This window comes from Gorilla gorilla, chromosome 5 (assembly GCF_029281585.2).
Source record: "Gorilla gorilla gorilla isolate KB3781 chromosome 5, NHGRI_mGorGor1-v2.1_pri, whole genome shotgun sequence".
NCBI lineage: Eukaryota > Metazoa > Chordata > Mammalia > Primates > Hominidae > Gorilla > Gorilla gorilla.
In genome coordinates, this window is record NC_073229.2 from 25273600 (window position 1) to 25294545 (window position 20946).

The window sequence follows — 20946 nt, forward strand, 5'->3', positions numbered from 1 at the left end:
TGTAAATAAATATGAGATTCTTTTTCAAAGAGCTCTCCAGCCATCCTATTATGGCCTGCAGTTTATATTCTAGCTCTGGAAAGTTTTGTCCAAATTCTATCATGTTTTCAAATATATTCTGGAAGAGTATTTCAATAGCTCTATTAATAATAGAAATTGGACAGAATCTCTGTAACAGAAAATCTTGTGGGCCAACCAAGAATAGCTGCAGCACATTCTTCAGGGCACTAAGAAGCTGTTTGGAGCATGAGGCTCCAGAAAACAGGAGAGATGATTTAGACAGGAGAAGTTGCTGGCTTTCTTTTTTTTTTTTTTTTTTTTTTTTTTTTTTTTTTTGAGACGGAGTCTTGCTCTGTCGCCCAGGCTGGAGTGCAGTGGTACAATCTCGGCTCACTGCAAGCTCCGCCTCCTGGGTTCACGCCATTCTCCTGCCTCAGCCTCCCGAATAGCTGGGACTACAGGTGCCCGCCACCATGCCCGGCTAATTTTTTGTATTTTTAACAGAGACGGGGTTTCACCGTGTTAGCCAGGATGTTCTTGATCTCCTGACCTTGTGATCCGCCCGCCTCAGCCTCCCAAAGTGCTGGGATTACAGGCGTGAGCCACCACGCCCGGCCGCTGGCTTTCTTACTGACACTTGTCAGGGACATATACCACCTGCTTACACCAGCCTTTGCTGAAAACTGTTTCCAGGGACGATTTGATTGATGTACGGAGGCAAAATCCACACCCCTGCATCCTGCTTGACCCATTTTCTCCTGTTTTCTGTTGGTCTCCTCTGTCGCTACCCTCCACTCATCCTTTTGTTCAGCTCTGTGGAACCAGAATACATAGTGGAAAAACCCTCTAGCTCTGTTAGCACCATGGTGTAGTTACGCAACAAATATTTGACTAATAAATGAAGACGTGTTTATTTGCATATTTTGGTAGACATTTATAACATTCCTAGACATCTAGTGCATTAAACAAAATGCACCTCACCTCTTGAATTTGGGGCACTGAACTAACACACAGAATTTATCTGGGATGCTGAATGATCTTTCCCGCTTAAAGGCTACTCAAGGTACATCTCTCATCGCTCATGCCTGATCCTCCTAGAGGATACATCTCTCAAAAGCACTGGGTGACAGCACTTCACTTGGGTTGTATTTTCTTAAAAGCAATTGCATTCAGTTTTATAGGTGACCATTTTTAGTTTTAGGTACAAGAAATACGAACTAAAAATACAAAAGGGAACCAAGCACTTCTGCCTCACCGGCGGGACAGTTTCGTAACTTTCTATGTATAAGAGAATCTAGACCAGCCTCCTTCGTTACAGAAAATCTCTTTCATGTAAATAGTAGTAATTTTTTTTCAGTCTTTTAATTTACCTGATCATTTCCCAGGCTGTCTCCATATCACCTGCCTAGTGTTGGACTTGCTTTTGATTTTCATTTTCTTTTTGTTGGTATTGTTGTGCTGAAGCTGATTTCTGGATTTTCCTATCACTGTTCCCAAATTCAGACTATGGGCTGAGCAGAAAGTGGAATTACTGTTATGTTCTCTATGTCTCTAAATGCTAATCTGTGGCCTCAGCTAAAGACAGATACTGACGAGCATGTCACCTAACAATGGATGATTTCCTACGTGGAAGAGAGTGGTATCGCTGTCTCCAGGTGCATTTGTCTGTTCTATTCAATAATATAGGTAGTTGCAACCTGCCTACAATAGAAGAGCCAAATAAGCAGTATAGGTCTTAACATATTACTTTCCAACTTAGTAATGAAGCAATTTAATTATTAGGCTCAGAGGAGGTGTTGCCAGTGTTTAGGCTAGACAGTTCTTTGATGGGATTATCTTATGCATCACGGGATGTATAGCATCCTTGGGTCCTATTCAGGTGCCTGTAATACTCCCCGTTAATGTGACCACTAAAACTGCTCCCACACCTCTCAAACACTTCACCTGGCAGAGGAGTGTTGAAGGACAAAGGACTTACTTTCGGGAGCCTGCCTGGGAATTACATGACAAATCTATACCTAGCTTTGGGAAGAACCCTGAGGATAGACAGCAGATAAATAATGCCTTCATTGTCCACTAGAAGTAGCTCATTCTGTGTAATGTGATTTGGCCTCTAAACTGGTCAGGCTTTTGATTCAACCCTAGAATGGCTCTAAGAAATTTTTCTAATTTCATTAGAGATGCCAAATTTCATTTCAGGGCTTGACTTTGATTCTAGAGTTTATTCTAAGCTAGTCTCCTTACAGGAACTGGAAATAGATACATGGGTTGAAAATGGGGCTTCCCCCCAGACCAGGTCTGATCTGCATGGAGCTTGTGCTAGAGTCTCTGGACCCTCCTAGCCTGGCCCAATTTCCTGGAGTGGGGCACTAATATCCCTAGTTCACTTTTTGTTCCTCTGTAGGCATCCTAGTATAGGACTGCTGTATTATATGGGGGGAAGAATGATCCTGGCTTTGTTAGGATAAAAAATTTTCAAAACTAATGGAAATGTAATGCTTATGACATGTGATTATTAAAGTGAAGCATTGTTTTAGAATGCTGTTGACACAGGTCTTGGAACTGCATGTACATAAACATAGCGCTCTCATGGGTGGAAGAAATTCCAATCTAGGTTATTTTTGGAGAAAATTGTAGTTCTTTGTTTCTCCTAAAATAGAAAGGATCCCATTTCCAATGTCTTTGTGGCTGTATCATGTTAATGAGGATAGTGAAGTATGTGGCCCTAGCTGTGGTTAGATAGAGTCCTCATTCCAGAGGGCTGGCGGTAAGCGCACGCAGAGCTCCTTTTGAAAGGCTCGACACTCATGTATTGAGTATGTGTTATGGCTAACACAGTGCCAAGTGTTCACGGAATACAGAGAGGCAGGCTACATAAGGTGTATTTGTTCCTTTCCCATCAGAAGTTTCAATGAGCCACATGCACACAAGGGATGTTAGGAAGCAAAGTCAGGCAGTGTAGGATCATGTGCCACCAGGAAGGTCAGTGTGGCAGTGTTCGGAGAGTCTTCCGTTGGCCATTGGCCATATCACAGTAGCTTCATCTCCAGGCCACGTTACCATAACTCCCATGTTGCTGGCTACATGCAGATTCCAGCTACTGCATCTGTAGGGGTCATTCCAACAAATGCTTCTAACAGCAGATTCAATGTTTTGAGATAAAACCTTCTACAATATAGTAAAAAAAAATAATTCAAATAAATAGAACCTGAGCTATCCAATACCCTTACATTGTTCTGGATGGCCAAGTTTCCCAGATAGGTATGGGTCCAGTCCTTTGAGGGGTTGAGGTGAAACATTTTCTGCAATTTGTCACCCTGGGATTTCTGATTCAGGGTTTCTGGTCACTTCAATCTCAATTAAATTCAGCAAACACTTAATGAATGACAGTTTTAGGTAACGCTGCTATGGGAGATACAAGGATTACTTAGTGAGCCTCAGGCTTTCCAGGATCACGGGCTACACCAGTGATTCTCAACCCTGGCTATCTAGTAGAATCATCTGTCAAGTTCGAAAAATATATAGATGCCTGGGTTCCATTCCAGATTAGTTGAATATGAATCTCTGAGACTGGGAGCTAGATGTCACCCTTTTTTCTTTCTTTTCAAATAAACAGCTCCTTAGATGATTCCAATAGGCTTCCGGGGGTGCTGATCTAGGCAAGCACAGATCAAAACAACAACAACCTGATTATAGTATAGTGTAAATAGAAATAAAATGTAAGATTAATTTCAAATAGGAACATTGAAGAACTTTGGAGAATGCAAGTTTGGAGCTGAGCCGGATTCATTTTTTTTTTTTTTTTTTTTTTTTTTGAGACGGAGTTTCGCTCTTGTTGCCCAGGCTGGAGTGCAATGGCACAATCTACGCTCACCACAACCTCTGCCTCCTGGGTTCAAGTGATTCTCCTGCCTCAGCCTCCCGAGTAGCTGGGATTACAGGCATGTGCCACCATGCCCGGCTGCTGACATTTTTGAGTTCTTATGTCTGCCTTTCATAATTTTTTTCCTATCAGTAGACTCTTAGCTGTCCTTCTCACAGTTGTAAGCGTATGTCTATAGCAGCCCATTTCTAATGTAATATTTCTAAGCATCTGCGGCTAGGAAATTTAATTTCTAAGTTTGTTGGAATTGAATGTAAATTAAGAATAAATAGGTTCTACTTCCCACCAAAGGAACTAAGACTCCTTGGAGAAATGGCTGGTTCCAGGTCTGGGGCAGGAAATGTATTTGGTGAACCCAGGGCAACTTGTTATACCAGAGAGCAAGGAAGCTATCAAGACTAATGGGGTCATGTCACAAGTACACAGTGCCAGCTGGAGTTGGCATCTCCCCCAGGCCAAAGAAGGGACAACTGGAGTATCCATAAGGATAATGACAGCAGTGGGCCGAAATATATTAAATACATAAACACCCAATGGTTTGTAATGATACCAAAACAAACAAACAATAAAAGCAAAACCACCCAAACTTCAGTGTTGAATGGGAATGCTAGAGCACTAATTCCTTATTCTGAAAATTCATAAGGAAAGGAAAGTATCAAGTGTTTGTCCTTTCTTCTACTGGCTCTTTCAGGGTAAACAAATAGCTATTAGGGGAAGATAGCTGTGTTTGCCTAGATTAGTACCCCCAGAAGTGTATTGGAATTATCTATGGAGCTGCTTTTTTTTTTTTAAATAGCAGATTTCTAGTTAATTACATGAAGAAGAAATTAGAAAATCACATTTTACAATCCTAATGAGCCTAGGCACAGTCATCAATAGATGCTACCTCAGCCATCTATGGATACGTCACAAACTATGTCATATGGTGGCAGTTGGGGTCACTCATGCAACCACATTCTTCTGGGAGCCCAGCCAGGGCTGGAATGTCCACAGTGGCCCCACTCTTGATATGGGGCCTTGGTGCTTGCTGTCACCACAGAGCCTCGGTTCTCCTCCAGGTGGCCTCTTAGCATTCAACAGTTTGTCCTGTGCCTGACTTCCATGAGAGCACAGGCGGAAGCCATCAAAGCTATCAGGTCTCTTAAGGACTAAACCTACAGGTGACACATTGTCACCTCTGTCACCATCTATTGGTTGAAGCAAGTCACAAAGTCAGTCTAAATTCACAGGTGTGGGGAGAATAGACTCCCACTCTTGATGGAAAATGGCTCTCCCTGGGAACAATCTACTGCTGCCTGTCTCTGGCCACAATGATTCATGTCCATTCCACATGCAAAATACAACCACCCCCTCTTACAACTGTCTCCATTTTGGCATCAGTTTGGCATCAGCTCAAAGTCCAGGATCTTGTCATCTAAATCAGGCCCTCATGTGCAGCTCCTATTGCTCTGAGACCTATGAGGTAAGAGGACAAGTTATTTCCCCATCCATATACCCAATGTGCAATGGTAAGACTGCAGTAGGCACTCCTGCTCCAAAGAGGAAAGAATGGGAAGCACCTAGCAGGCAATTCTGAATCCAGGTGGACTCGTGTCACCATTTCCCATGATTCTGGGGCCAGAGGTGGGAGCAATTGCTGGTGGTCATCTTTGGAAACAATGCTCACAGATACTAAAGTCTTTGGGGGAACGTGGGTAGAGAACTGTATGCCGGAGAGATGAGGCAGACACCGTGTGAGTCTGATGACCAGCCTCGGCAATACTCACAGTGGGGCAACCAGAACTATGAGCATCATAAGGTGGTACAATAGGAAGTATATACATAGCATCACCTGGCCAGTATTCTTGTCTTAAAATTGACCCTGAATCTTCTCAGACATCTAGACTCTATGATTAATATACAGGACACACAAGAGCCAGAGGAACGGGTTAAATGGCGCAATGAAGCAATTAGCTAGACCCTGAATGTAGCACATCCTACAGGATGAAGGACTGTGTTCCTCAACAAATCAATACATGCAAAGCACACAGAAAGGAGCTGTTAGAGAATAAAAGAGAATTAAGAGGCATAACAATCAAATGCAATGTGTGGACCTTATGTGGATCCTGATTCAGACAAAGCAACTGCAAAATCTCACCTTCGAGGCAATTAGTAAAATGTAATTGCAGTCAGGTATTAAATGATATTAGGGAATTATTGCTAATTTTATTAGGTGTGACAACAGCATGGTGATTATGGGGGGAAAAGGTCTTTATCAGTTGGAGATGCATACTAAACTATTTGTGGGTAAGATACCATAATGCTTGGGATTGGCTTTAAAATGTTCCAGGCAGGCTGGGTGTGGTCCCTCATGATTTTAATTTCAGTACTTTGGGAGGTTGAGGCAGGGAGAATCATTTGAGCCCAGGAGTTCAAGACCAGCCTTGGCAACATAGAGAGACTCTAGATGTGCAAAAAAAATTTAAAAATTAGCCGGGCATTGTGGTGCGTGGCTGTAGTCCCATCTACTCGGGAGGCTGAGGTGGGAGAACCATCTGAGCCTGGGAGGTCAAGGCTGCAGTAAGCCGTGATGGCGCCACTGCACTCCAGCCTGGGCAACACAGTGAGACTATGTCTCGAAAAAAAAAAAAAATTCCAGGTAAAATAAATGGGGTAGGGTGAGGGTAGAAAGGCAAATAAATTAGGAAAATCTTGGTAATTGTTTAAGGTGGGAAATAGGTAAATGGGGGTTTTCTCCACTTGCATGTGTGTGCGCGTGTGTGTGTGTGTAAGTGATGAGGTCTTGCTGTGTCACCCAGGCTGGAATACAGTGGCATGGTCATGGCTCACTGCAGCGTCCAGCTCCTGGACTTAGGCAATTCTCTTGCCTCAGCCTCTGGAGTAGTTGGGACTATGGGTGGGTATCACCATGCCCAGTTTCTGTGCATGTTTGAACATTTCCACAAGAAATGTTTAAGAAAAAAAAAGAATAATTGCTTCTGAATGAAAAAACTGGATTTGAGGGTTTCTTAAATAAATCAGTGAAGCACCAGCATGCTGGGGCAGCATCTTGGGTAGGCAGGAGTTCCCGTAAGGATCGGGGCCCTGGCTTTGCCTTGCTTCCTAATGCTCAGCTGCTCATGGGAGGTGGGGGCTATGGTGAAAGCAGGAAGGGAAAAGCTGTGAGTTATCTGGTGGTGAGAGAATTTACTCCTTCTTTCTGGCATTTTTTATTGAAAATAAAATAAACCATTGGTCTGTATTAGACAAGTCAGTCAATCAGTCAATCAATTATTTATGGAGCTCTTGTACTTTTATTTTTTATTTTATTTTTATTTTTATTTTTATTTATTTATTTTTTGAGACAAAGTTTTGCTCTTGTTGCCCAGGCTGGAGTGCAATGGTGCCATCTCGGCTGACTGCAAACTCCACCTCCCGGGTTCAAGCGATTCTCCTGCCTCAGCCTTCTGGGTAGCTGGGATTGCAGACATGTGCCACCATGCCCGGCTAATCTCATATTTTTAGTAGATGTGGGGTTTCTCCTTGTTGGGCAGGCTGGTCTCAAACTCCCGACCTCAAGTGATCCGTCCGCCTCGGCCTCCCAAAGTGCTGGGATTACAGGTGTGAGCCACCGCGCCCAGCAGCTCTTGTACTTTTAAAAAGTTAATATTTGTTATCTAAAAGTGACACATGTACATAGTTATGAAAAGTCAAATAGGTCTACACAATCTACAATGAAAAGAACAGCTCTTTCTCCCCCTTCCTTCCCTGAATTTCTTCTCACCAGAGCTGCTACTTCTAATCTTTTTAGTTCTTTTTCATGGCGCTTCTTTTTGTCTGTCAAAATAACTGGCTTGGCTGGGTGCCGTGGCTCATGCCTGTAATCCCGGCACTTTGGAAGGCCGAGGCAAGGGATCACATGAACTTAGGAGTTCGAGACCAGCCTGGCCAACATGGTGAAACCCTGTCTCTACTACACTAAAAAATACAAAAAATTAGCAGGGCATGGTGGCGCACACCTATAGTCCCAGCTACTCAAGAGGCTGAGGCAGGAGAATTGCTTGAACCCAGGAGGTTGAGGTTGCAGTGAACTGAGATGGCGCCACTGCACTCCAGCCTCGGCAACAGAGTGAGACTCTGTCACTAAAACAAACAAACAAACAAATGAAAACCCCGGGCTTATTGTATTTTTCTCTTTTATTTTTCAACTTTAGATATAATCTATTGGCTTCTGAGTGAAGAAAGTAGGAGTTAGCTCTGTCATGTCACCCTCCACATACAAACTAGCTTCTCTTTCTATTTTCCTAATAGCTTCATTTTTTTTGTTAAATCAATATTCAGTGTTTGCTCTATGAGAATCAAGCAAATATACATATTCTGAGTTCACTACCCAGCCAAGTGGTGAACTCAGATTCTATTTTGTTTCTTGTGTAATTTTTGGTTTCTCAGATGCTAATAGTTGTTTTATTTCTTCTTCTGTTCATTTGCTTGGTTTCGTAGGTTCCTAAGGCTTCAAATTCCCTGCTGGAGCTGTGCAAGCCTAGTATGTTCTCAACATGCTTAAGCACTTCAGGTAATTATGGGTTGCATTTTCTCCCCCTTGGAGACACCCCCCTTTATCCTGCAGCTCCAAAATGAGCGGGTCAGTCCCCAGGCCCTCTTCCCAGATGCCCGCTGGAGCTTCCTTTCACCTCTTTCCTTTGCTGGATTCCTGCTTCTTGGATCCCAGGCTCTTTCCTGGGTTTTGGTGGGGCCCATATTCTTGCTGTTTCTTGGGAGAGAGCACAGAGAGGGGACTGATGAATATTACATTTGTGGTACATGTCAGAGAAGATGAAGACTCCATTGTCACAAGGTGGGTTCCCTGATGGAGATGAGTGTATGGGAGTTTACTAGGGATGTTCTTGGGATCACCGCTCTGGAAGGGAAGGAGTCAGAATTGAGTGAAGGCAGAAGCTGAGCTGAGCTGCCATCTCAGTTGTCCTCTAGGTTGTTCTGGACCTGGGATGGGCCTTCAGAGTTGTCCCTAGTTGGGGCAAGGGGCTGGGCCTTTATATGCATATAAGAATCAATCACTGGATTTGGGGCACTCTGGGAAGTGGTGTGACCTCACACAAAGCACCTCTCTTCAGCAGAGGGAATCGCTGTGTGGGCTGGAGGGGTCTGGGCAGCACGTCACAACATCCGCCACAGTCCACTCCCAGGCTGCTCGCATGCACTTTCTTGTATAAGGATTGGGTGCAGTTCCTCCAGGATTCCAAAGGGCCTCTGGGAAATTTAGAAGATGGAAGTCAGTGGAATAAACTGCAGCTCTTGCCTTTGACACTGTTCTAATGTTCATTGACATCTTCCTCTACTCTCCTCTTGAGATTCCTCCTTTAAGCTAGGACCTTTGCTGGTCTCTGTGGCTTAACTGGGGCCATGACCCAGCCCTTTATCCTTGAGGATCTGAACTTCTGGTCACCGTGCCTTTCTTAGGCTGTAGCTGCCGCATTTGTTCATATAAGTAAAAAAAATCAAGAGACGATCAAGATGTCCAAGCAGATAGATTTACTTATTCCTGATCCTATTGTATCATTATGGCCAAACCTCCTGACAATCAGGATTAATATCCCCTGCCAGGATGGTCACCCCTCTTCACACCTGCCAATCTTTTGGCAGGAGGGGGTCTAACAGGCCCAGTGTTCAATCATAGCTTGGAGTTTAATGGGACTTGCTGTGTCCACTGGGAGAACATTTCCCCCTTTGGGATCCTCTAAACTTGCAGAGCCCAGAGGTGCAGGGATAGGAGGAGCAAATTCCCCAGGTGGGAGTGATGGTAAATAGGGAAACTCCGCTTCTGCCCTTTGGTTCTTGGATCTATGTATTCTTTCAGTTGAAAATGCAGCACCATATAAAGGTCACTTGTTTAAAGTGTACACTGCAGCTGAGAGGATGCCACTCAGCCTCATGAGATATTACCTCCAAGCTAGCATGTCAGTTTTGTCTTCCACATGCCATAGCATTCCTCTCTTAGGTCAGCAGCTTCTCAGAGGGACAGTTCAAACTTTGGCCAGTGGATTCCACAGCCATGTGCTCACTCCACACACCTTTGCTATAAAGTGGATCCCTTTTTCTTATAAGATCCCTTTTTCTTATGTGGACTCCTATGCTGCTGGATGTAACCATCTGTTAGCTCTTGGGCCGTGGTGTTGACTGAGTGCCTCCGAGCAGAAAAGACTGTCCCATATCCATAATATTTTCTGTTCCTGCTAAAATGAATCATTGTCCCTTCTTGGGCAGAAGGGATCCAGTAGTAAACGCACTGTGTAGAGGCTGGTTAGTCACCTTGAGGGATAGCACCACATCAGGGGGCTCAGCATTGGTCTCTGTGCTGCTGCTGGCAGGTCTGCCATTCAGCATGGCAAAAGCTAGATCTACTTGGTACGTGGAAGCCTGTGCCATTGGGCATGTGCTTAGCCTCCACCCCTGCCACTCTGCTCATGTGCCCATTTTGTTTATCCAGTTCGTTTAGCATGATGTCATCGATATGGTGGACCAGGGTGCTATTCTGCAGGATGCCTACCTGGTCCTGGTTTCCTCAGACTTTATTGTGACAGGACATGGGAGCATTAACATAGCCTTGTACCAAGGCCATAAATGTAACATGGTTCACTCTTCCAAGTGAATGTGTTTTAGTCCATTTTCTGTTGCTTATAACAGAATACCTGAAACTGAGTAGTTTATAAAGAAAAGAAGTCTATTTCTTACAGTTCCAGAGGCTGAGAAGACCAAAGTCGAGGGGTGACGTCTGGTGAGGGCCTTCTTGCTGGTGGGGATTCTCTGCAGTGTCCTGAGGTGGTGCAGGGTATCACATGGTGAGGGGGCTGAGCAGGCTGGCTCAGGTCTCTCTTCCTCTTCTGATAAAGCCACCGGTTCCATCCCCATGATAACCCAGTAAACCATCAGCTTATCAGTCCATTCGTTTATGGATAGGTTAACCCATTTAAATGAGGCAGAGCCCTCATAACCCAATCACTTCTTAAAGGCCCCACCTCAATACTGCCCCACTGGGGATTAAATTTCAACATAAGCTTTGGAGGGGACAAATAGTCAAACCATAGCCATCTGTTTCTAAGCCTTTTTGTGTGTGTGTGTGTGTGTTGAGATGGAGTCTTGCTCTGTCTCCCAGGCTGGAGTACAGTGGCACGATCTCTGCTCACTGCAACCTCCACATCCCAGGTTCAATTGATTCTCCTACCTCAGCCTCCTGAGTAGCTGGGATTACAGATGTGCAACACCATGCCCAACTAATTTTTGTATTTTTAGTAGAGACAGGGTTTCACCATGCTGGCTAGGGTGGTCTCGAACTCCTGACCTCAGGTGATCCGCCCTCCTCAGCCTCCTAGAGTGCTGGGATTACAGTCATGAGCCACCACGCCTGGCCTAAGCCTATTTTTTTTGATGAGGATAGAGGAGAATGCATCTGCCAGGTGAAAGGCCACTTGTCATGACCTGAGGCCACATTACATCTGCTTAAAGACCCTTTGGGTCTTTTAAGATTGGCAATAGTCTCAGCCGTTCTCTCTGGGGTACATTATTGTTGTCTGGGGAGGGGCAGTTTCTAAAGCTTCTACTTTGCCTTCCCTACTAGGAGAGCTCTCACCCCATAGACCAAGGAACAGATGGAAGAGACTACCAGGTAAGCCTATTGCGATTACACACTCAGATATCGGGCAAATGACCCCTGAGTGGGTCCTGGAAACCAGTGCACTACTGCGAGCCAGGCCAAGGCTTCACGTGTGTCCCTCTCTAACAGTGAGTGGGCATGATGCCACCTTGGGTTACTGGGTATCAACATCAACTTGGACCCTGAAACAAACAGTCTTGGGATGTTTGATCATTCCCCTTTCTCTAGTGTCCATTTACCTGAGTAAATGGCTGCAGGTCCCTCTGGAAGAACTGGGAGACTCATTACCATGTATACTTCTATGATTGCTCAGCATTCTTCTCCCTTGGGACTCAGGCTTTCTATTCATCAATGGGTCCTGGGTCTAAAAATTGTCTTAGGTCTAGAAACAGAAAAATTGATCGTGACTGTTTTGGGGGCAACTGTCCTCAGCCTCCAACTCATCCATCCTTGATTTCTTTTGTTTGTGCAGAGTGAGTTGTGTCCTGTGGCTGCCCATCTACTTGGCTTCTAGGGACACTGTGTCCTATTAATTCTTTCTCTAACTCTCTGTGGGTCGGGGTCCCTGGCTGCCCTTCTCACCTGCCACTCACTGTGATCACTGCATCCGCGTGGCTTTGGTCAGTGACATGCCACCACCTGGCCTCTGTTTGGTGCAGGGGGAACTCACCACCCCTTTCCTACCAGTGACCCAGTTCTGTGTCAGCATGTCCTCAGCACCACCATTGATCTCCAGAGGGCCATGGAGCATATTGCCCCAGCAAGATCCTTAGTGCTTGGAGAACGGTGTGTCCTCTGGGATTCTCCCATAACAGCGTTCACCCCAGCACACCCATTTCTCTGAGCTTTTCATTCCCCCTGGCCACCATCTGCCATGGAGTCTCTGCCATTTCTACCTCACTCACTGTGGACCATTGCTTTTTTCATTGCTTCCAGGGTGTGTGTGCACCATCTCCTGGATTCTTGGCAGTATGTTAAATCCTGTATCCCAGAAGGGGGCTCCCAAACCAATAAACCCTCATCCAGCCTTGACTTCTGACTCCCCGGGTAATGCACCCTCAGAGTTCAGCCTCAGTGGTTCTCCCACCTTCTGATACTACATGAAGGTGAGGTACTGCTGCTCCTCATTGGTACAATTTCTTTCCATTTTTAGCAGACCCAGCACATCCCCAGCCCTGTGAGATAGAGACTTAACCCTGCTTCTTGGCTCAGTGGCAAGAAGGGGAAATGGGACTGATTCTCAGTGGGAAAGGGGAGGCATGTTATCTTGTGGAAAGAAGCCCTTGTGTAGTTTTCAAGCACGTGGGGAGTGCCAGCCCTTAGCAGAGAGAGGTGAGCCACTTTGAGGGCTCAGAGGCTTTAGGGAAATCTGGAGATGTGAGAGTTTTGGGTGCATCAACTCAGATGTCCTCATCTCATGTATCAGGGTCCTGTTGTTTCTCAGACCGTGCCCCGACCTTGATGGAGGTGACCTGCCTTGGTGCTCAATCTTCTGTTGAGCTCCACTACTATTATAATGTGAACCCCAAGTCTAGTTTAGCTTTCTCTGCCCCTCCACTACAAGAAAGGAGAATATATTTTGGCCTTGTTTTCCTTTTAACATGTTTATTGTGATATAATTCACAAACCACACATTCACTTATTTAAAGTGTACAATTTAATGTTTTTTAGTATAGTCCCAGGATTGTGCAATCATCACTACAATTTAATTTAAAAACATTTTCATCCACATTGAAAGAAATCCCATACCCATTAACAGTCATTCCCTGTTCACTCCTTCCCCTACTCTCTGGCAACCACTGATCACTTCCTACCATGTAGATTTGCCTATTCTGGACATTTTATGCCAATGGGATCATATAATATTTGGTTCTTTGTGACTCTCTTCTTTAATTGGACATAATGCTTTCAAGTTTTATCCATGTTGTAACATGTATCACTACTTCATTTCTTTTTATTGTCAAATAGCATTCCATTGAATGAATATACCACAGTTTGCTTATTCATTCATCAGTTGGTGTACATTTGATTCCACTTTTCGGCTGTTAGTGAATGACACTGCCACAAACATTCATGTACAAGTTTTTGTGTGGACATACATTTTTCATTTCTCTTGGGTATATACCAAGAAGTGGAATTGCTGGATCATATGATAGCTCTATGTTTAGCATTTTAAAGAACTGCCAAACTGTTTTTCAAAGCAGCAACCCACAGGCAAAAGCTGGAAGAATTCCCCTTGAGGACTGGAACAAGACAAGGATGCCCACTCTCACCACTACTATTCAACATAGTACTTGAAGTCTTAGAGCAATCAGGCAAGAGAAAGAAATAAAAGGCATCCAAATAGGAAGAGGAGAAGTCAAGCTATCTCTCCTCACTGATGATACGATTCTATACCTAGAAAACCCTAGAGACACCGCCAAAAGGCTCTTAGAACTGATAAACAACTTCAGTAAAGTTTCAGGACACAAAAATCATTGTACAAAAATCAGTTGCATTTCTATACTAATAACATTCAAGCTGAAAGCCAAATTGAGAATGCAATCCCATTTACAACAGCTGCAGAAAAATAATAAAATATCTAGGAATACATTTAACAGGGAGGTTAAAGAGTTATACAAGGACAAACACAAAACACTGCTGAAAATCGTAGATGATACAAATGAAAAAACATTCCACACTCATGGTTTGGAAGAATTCATATCATAAAAATAGCCATACTGCTCTAAGCAATTTACAGGTTCAGTGGTATTCCTATCAAACTACAGGCATCATTTTTCAGAAAACTAGAAAAAAACTATTCTAAAATTCACATGGAACCAAAAAAAAAGCCTGAATAGCCAAAGCAATTTTAAGCAAAAGAACAAAGCCAGAGGCATCACACTCCCTGACTTCAAACTATATTATGAGTCTATAGTAATCAAAACAGTATAGTACAAATAGACATGTACACCAATGGAACAGAATAGAGAACCCAGATATAAAGCCACGTACCCATAGCCATCTGATGTTTGACAAAATCAACAAAAAGAAGCAATGAGGAAAGGACTTCCTATTCAATAAATGGTACTGGGATAGCTGGCCAGCCATATGCAGAAGAATGAAACTGGACCCCTACTTTTCACCATTTACAAAAATTAACTGAAGATGAATTAAATATTTACATGTAAGACCTCAAACTATAAGAATCCTAGAAGAAAACCTAGGAGACACCTTTCTGGACATCAGCCTTAGGAAATAACTTACAACTAAGTCCTCAAAAGCAATTGAAACACAACCAAAAATTGACAAATAGGATGTAATTAAACTAAAGAGCTTCTGCGCAGCCAAGGAAACTATCAAAGAGTAAACAGACTGGGCGTGGTGTTTCCTGCCTGTAATCCCAGCATTTTGAGAGGCCAAAATGAGTGGATCACTTGAGGTCAGGAGTACAAGACCAGCCCCTGGCCAACATGGTGAAACCCCATCTGTACTAAAAGTACAAAAATCAGCTGGGCATGGTGGCAGGTGCCTGTAGGCCCAGCTACTTGGGAGGCTGAGGCAGGAGAATTGCTTGAACCCAAGAGGTGGAGGTTGCAGTGACCTGAGATTGTGCTACTGCACTCCAGCCTGGGCAACAGTGTGATTCCATCTCAAAAAAAAAAAAGGGTAAAACAGACAACCTACAGAACGGAAGAAAATATTTGCAAACTATGCATCTGACAAAGGTCTTACATCCAGAATCTATAAGGAACTTAAACAATTGATCAAGCAAAAACCAAATAACCCTGCTTAAAAATGGGCAAAAGACATGGACAGACACTTCTCAAAAGAAGACATACAAGCAGCCAACAAACATATTAAAAAATGCTCATCACTAATCATCAGAGAAATGCAAATCAAAACCACAATGAGATACCATCTCTTACCACTCAGAGTGGCTATTACTAAAAAATAAAAAGATAACAGATGCTGGTGAGGCTGTAGAGAAACAGGAACACTTAATACACTGTTGGTGGGAATGCACATTAGTTCCGCCACTGTGGAAAAAGCAGTTTGGAGATTTCTCAAAGAACTTAAAACATAAACCACTTGAAACTTAAACATAAACCATTTAATCATTTAAAACTTAAACTATTTGACCCGGCAATCCCATTACTGGGTATATATCCAAAGGAAAATAAATCATTCTACCAAAAAGACACATACAATCACATGTTCATTGTAGCACTATTCACAATAGCAAAGATGGAATTAACCTAGGAGTCCATCAATGGTGGACTGGGTAAAGAAAATGTGGTACATATACACCGTGGAATACTATGCAGCCATAAAAAATAATGAAATTCCTTAAAAAGAATGAAATCACATCCTTTGCAGAAACATGGATGCTGTTAGAGGCCATGATACTAAAGGAATTTAATGCAGGCACAGAAAACCAAATACTGCCTGTTCTCACTTATAAATTGAAGCTAAACATTGGGTATGTATGGACATAAAGATAGCAACAGGCCAGGTGAGGTGGCTCATGCCTGCAATCCCAGAACTTTGGAAGGCCAAGGTGGGAGGATTCCTTGAACTCAGGAGTTCAAGACCAGGCTGGACAAGATAGCAAGACGCCATCTCTACAAAAAATAAAAAATTAGCTAGGCATGGTAGTGCACACCTGTGGTCCCAGCTACTAAGGAGGCTGAGGTGGGAAGATCGCTTGAGCCCAAGAGGCTGAGGCTGCAGTGAGCTGCAATTGCACCACTGCATTTTAGCATGGATGAGAAAGTGAGACTCTGTCTCAAAAACAAAAAACAAAAAACAAAAAGATGGAAACAAATAGACTACTAGAGAGAGAAGGGAGAGAGGAGGGCAAGGGTTGAAAAACTAACTATTGGGTACTATGCTCTGTACCTGGGTGATGGGATCAATTGTACCCCAAACCTCAGCATCATGCAATATACCCAGGTAGCAAACCTGCACATGTACCCTCTGAATCTAAAATAAAAGTTGGAAGAAAAAAACTTCAAAGCAGCAGCCCTATTTAACATTCTTCCCAGCGTGTGTGAGAGCTCCAATCCCTCCACATCCTCACCGACGCTTGTTATTGTCTGTCTTTTTGAGTACAGTCTCCTAGCAAGTGTGATGTGGTCTCTCATTGTGGTTTTGATTTGCATTTCTCTAATAACTAATGATATTGAGCATCTTTTCATGTGTACATTGACCAGGCCATTTGTATATCTTTTTTTTTGGAGAAATGTCTATTTGAATCCTTTGGTCATTTCAAATTTGGGCTGTTTCCTATTATTGAGTTGTGAGAGTTTTTATGTACACATAGAAGTTTTTAGATACAAGTCTCTTATCAGATATATGATCTGCAATTTTTTTTCTCATCCTATGGGTTGCTTTCTCACTTTCTCAATGGAGTCATTTGGTATGCAGAAGGTTTTAATTTTGATGAAGCCCAATTTATCTATTTTTTTTTTGGTCATTTGTGCTTTTGATGTCATATCTAAGAAGCCATTGCCTACTAAATTTATGTTTTCTCTGAGAGTTTTGTAGTTTTAGATCTTACATTTAGGTCTGTGTTGCATTTTGCCTTAATTTTTGTATATGGTGTGGGGCAAGAGTCCCACTTGGTTCATTTGAATGTGGATTTCCAGTTGTCCGGCACCATTTGCTGAAAAGACTATTGTTTCACCATGTAACTGTCTTGGTCACACTTAACTTTTATTGGCCAGTTTTATCATTTTCAGCTTTTCATTATCTTTTTTCCAGAATTGAACTGACCTTGGGAATAACCATCCGATTCCATTGTCCTTATAGTTACGATTTCATCCAAATTTCTTAAACAATATCAATGCAAAAATTCTAAAATATTAGCAAAGGGTATTCAGCAGCACATTAAAGAGAATACAACCAATTCAGGATCATAGGAATGCAATTTATCTTGTACTTAAAAAATTCTGATTAGTATTTTTGTTGAAATTATAGTAAGCTCTTTTTTTTTTTTTTTTTGAGATGGAGTCTTGCTGTGTTGCCCAGGCTGGAGTGTAGTGGTGCGATCTCAGCTCACTGCAACCTCCGCCTCCTGGGTTCAAGCAATTTTCCCTGCCTCAGCCTCCCGAGTAGCTGGGATTACAGGTCACCCCAGCTACTTTTTAGTATTTTTAGTAGAGACGGGGTTTTGCCATTTTGGCCACCACACCCAGCTAATTTTTTGTATTTTTAGTAGAGACGGGGTTTTGCCATTTTGGCCAGGCTTGTCTTGAACTCCCGACCTCAGGTGATCCACCTGCCTCGGCCTCCCAAAGTGCTAGGATTACAGGTGTGAACCACTGTGCCCAGCCGAAATTATAGTAACTGTATAGATTCATTTGGGGATAATTGATATTTAATAAAATTAGGGCTTCTTGTTCCAAAACAGTGTATCTTTTCTCATCTGTTCAAATCTTACTTGACAAATTTTGTTTATATATATCTAATATCTTTGACATTACTAATTTAGATCCAAAACTATAAAACTATAGATGAAAACAAAAGAGTAAACCTTTTGAACTTGGCTTAGGCAATGGTTTTTTATTTCATGTTTAATTATAGACTGTATATATTCTGAGAAATGTGATTTTGTCATTGTGGGAGCATCTTAGAGTATACTCACACAAACCTAGATGGTACAGCCTATTACTTTCCTAGGCTGTATGGTATAGCCTATTGCTCCTAGGCTATAAACCTGTACAGCATGTGACTATACTGAAGACTGTAAGCAATGGGAACACAACGTTAAGTGTTTGTGTATGTAAACATATCTAAACGTAGAAAAGGTAGGATAAAAATATGGTATTAAAATCTTATGGGACCACCATTGTATATGTGGCCCATTATCGGCTGAAATGCCATTATGTGGTGCATAACTGTATTGGAAAACAGAATTTTCTTCCGACTTTTTCTGGACTGGTCTCTTTGTATGTAATTAGACACCTTCTGTAATACTTTTGTGTTGTTTGTTATATGTTTCAGTTGATTTGCTCCTGTTTTATAGCAAGATCATATCATGCGTGATTACATTAATAGACTTCCTGATACTAATTTTTTTTCCATCAATATTCCTATGTGTGATTGGCCTGGAGTTTTCTTCTATTATCTTAAACAGATTTTTATATGAATGCAGGGAAACTTCATTTACAAAAAAGAATTGGGATGTTGTCTTATTTGTACTTGCTCCAAAAAGTTTAGATAGGTTTGGGGGTTATTTAATCCTTACAGATTTAGGTCTCTGTGAGGCCATCTGAGCTTTTCTGGGTGTGTATGTGTATGTGTGTGTGCACACACCCCAGTTTGGTTAGCTCTTTGACAGATGTCTTAATTCCTCTTATGGTAATTAGTCTGTCATTTTTTTCTCTTCTGAGGTTGGTTTCACAATTTACATTTTCCTAGAAAAATCATCTATTAGAAATGTGCATGCACTGAGTCGAGCACACACCTGCACTGGCCTTCACTGGTATGCCACCACGTGCGCCTCTGGTGAAAGCTTCACTGACTTAGTGGCTATCTTGGACCTGGGACGATCTGTGCTCCTCCTGCTGCTACCTACAGTGGGGTCCTCATTGGCAGCTGGGCAGGAGGTGATCCAGCTCCAAATTCCCATCTCAGCATCAATGTTTTTTGGTTATCAGACCCTCCTCTAAATGCACGGGAGTCAGTATACCTCCAAAATAACACCGGCTGGTGCTGCTTCTTCTCTCCCCCTCATTTGGCTTCCTTAGAGTGGAAGCAGGGCGGGAGCCTTAGACAGTGTAAGATGGCTCTAGTTTACCTGATTAGTCCTGTGAGCTGGCACAGGCTCTCCCTGGGGTCTGTATTTGGGGGTGGTAGGGGCAGTAGAGCTAATCATTTCATCTCACTCTGGACAGGCTTGGGAAGTATGCAGGAGGTAGAAATCCTAAGACTGAGCTCATCATGGCAATCCCATTCTCCTCGTAGGTGGCTGGTTCAAGGGAGGGCATGTATCCCTATTCTGGCCAATGGGACTTGAGAAGATGTCCTTGGGGCGACTTCTGCACAATGATCAGCAGCCCCTGTTCTGTCTACACAATGTGTCAGTGGTTGCTACAGCCATCTTGCAGCCAGTCTCAGGATGAAACCAACACATGAAGCCATGAAAATCACAGAAATGAGCTGACGTCCTGATGGGCCTAGAGCTGCCCTCCTTGGGTGCTTCTTATGTGACATATTAAGCCCCTTATTAGTTGTATCAATGCCAATTAGGATTTTCTACCACTTGCAGCTGAAGACATCCTAAGGACTATACTTGTAAGTGGATTCTAAGTGCAGCTATTTCTGTTTCAGATTCAGCTAGGTCACCACTATAGCAGATGCCCACTTCTCTGACCCGCCGAAGGAAGATCACTATGTGGGAATTGTAAAAGAGATTTCCAAAAAGCAGTTTTGTAACTTTTGGCCACGTGTCTATCCAAGAGTATCAAAGAGTTGAGGCAGTTATCCAGGAGGTCTGAAATCACAGAAGGTGTTTGGAGAGCGTGCTTAGCACTCTGTGACTTCCACTCACACTTCGTGGGGAAGGGATGGAGATGCCTCCTCCCTTTCCCTCACTTCCAGGCCAGGGAGGGGGGCTTTAATGGGATCTCAAGGAGCTAGACATTTAATTCACAGAGCCGAAGGGGCATGGTGGACTGATGTTTGATTCATGCCTAAAAATTCTAAAGGGTATGAGAATGTGATTGTGGATGGCCTGGACTCACAGACAGAGTTCCACAGAGCAGGTATGTACCTGGCCTTGTGATAGCTCCTGTGGGGTTACTTTAGATGCTGCCTCATATGGGCTAAATTGTGCTCCCTCCCTCACTAAATTCATGTGTCGAAGCCCTAAACCCTAGAACTTCAGAATGTGACTGTTTGGAGATAGGGTCTTTAAAGAGGTAATTAGGTTAAAAAGAGGTCATTAGGATGGGTCATAATTTAATATGACTGGTGTCCCTACAACAAGAGGGAAATCAGGACACAGAAATGTGCACGCACAGTGGGAAGACCATGTGAAGACATGGAGAGAAGACAAGCTAAGGTGTATTAGCTTGGGCTGCAATAATAGAATAGCACAGACTGCATGACTTCAACAACAGAAATGTATTTTCTCACAGTTCTGGAGGCTGGAAGTCCAAGATCAAGGTGACAGCTGGGTTGGCTTCTGGTGAGGTGTCTCCTCCTGTCCTGCAGATGACTGCCTTCTCACTGTGTCCTCATTTGGCCTTTTCTCTTTGTTGTGTGGAGATAGAGAGAGCCCTGGTGTCTCTTCCTCTTCTTATAAGGACACCAGTCTTATTGGATTAGGGCCCCATACGTATAACCTTGTTTAGCCTTAATTACCTCCACAAAGGGCCTGTCTCCAAACACAGTCACATTGGGGGTTAGAGCTGCAACCTATGAATTT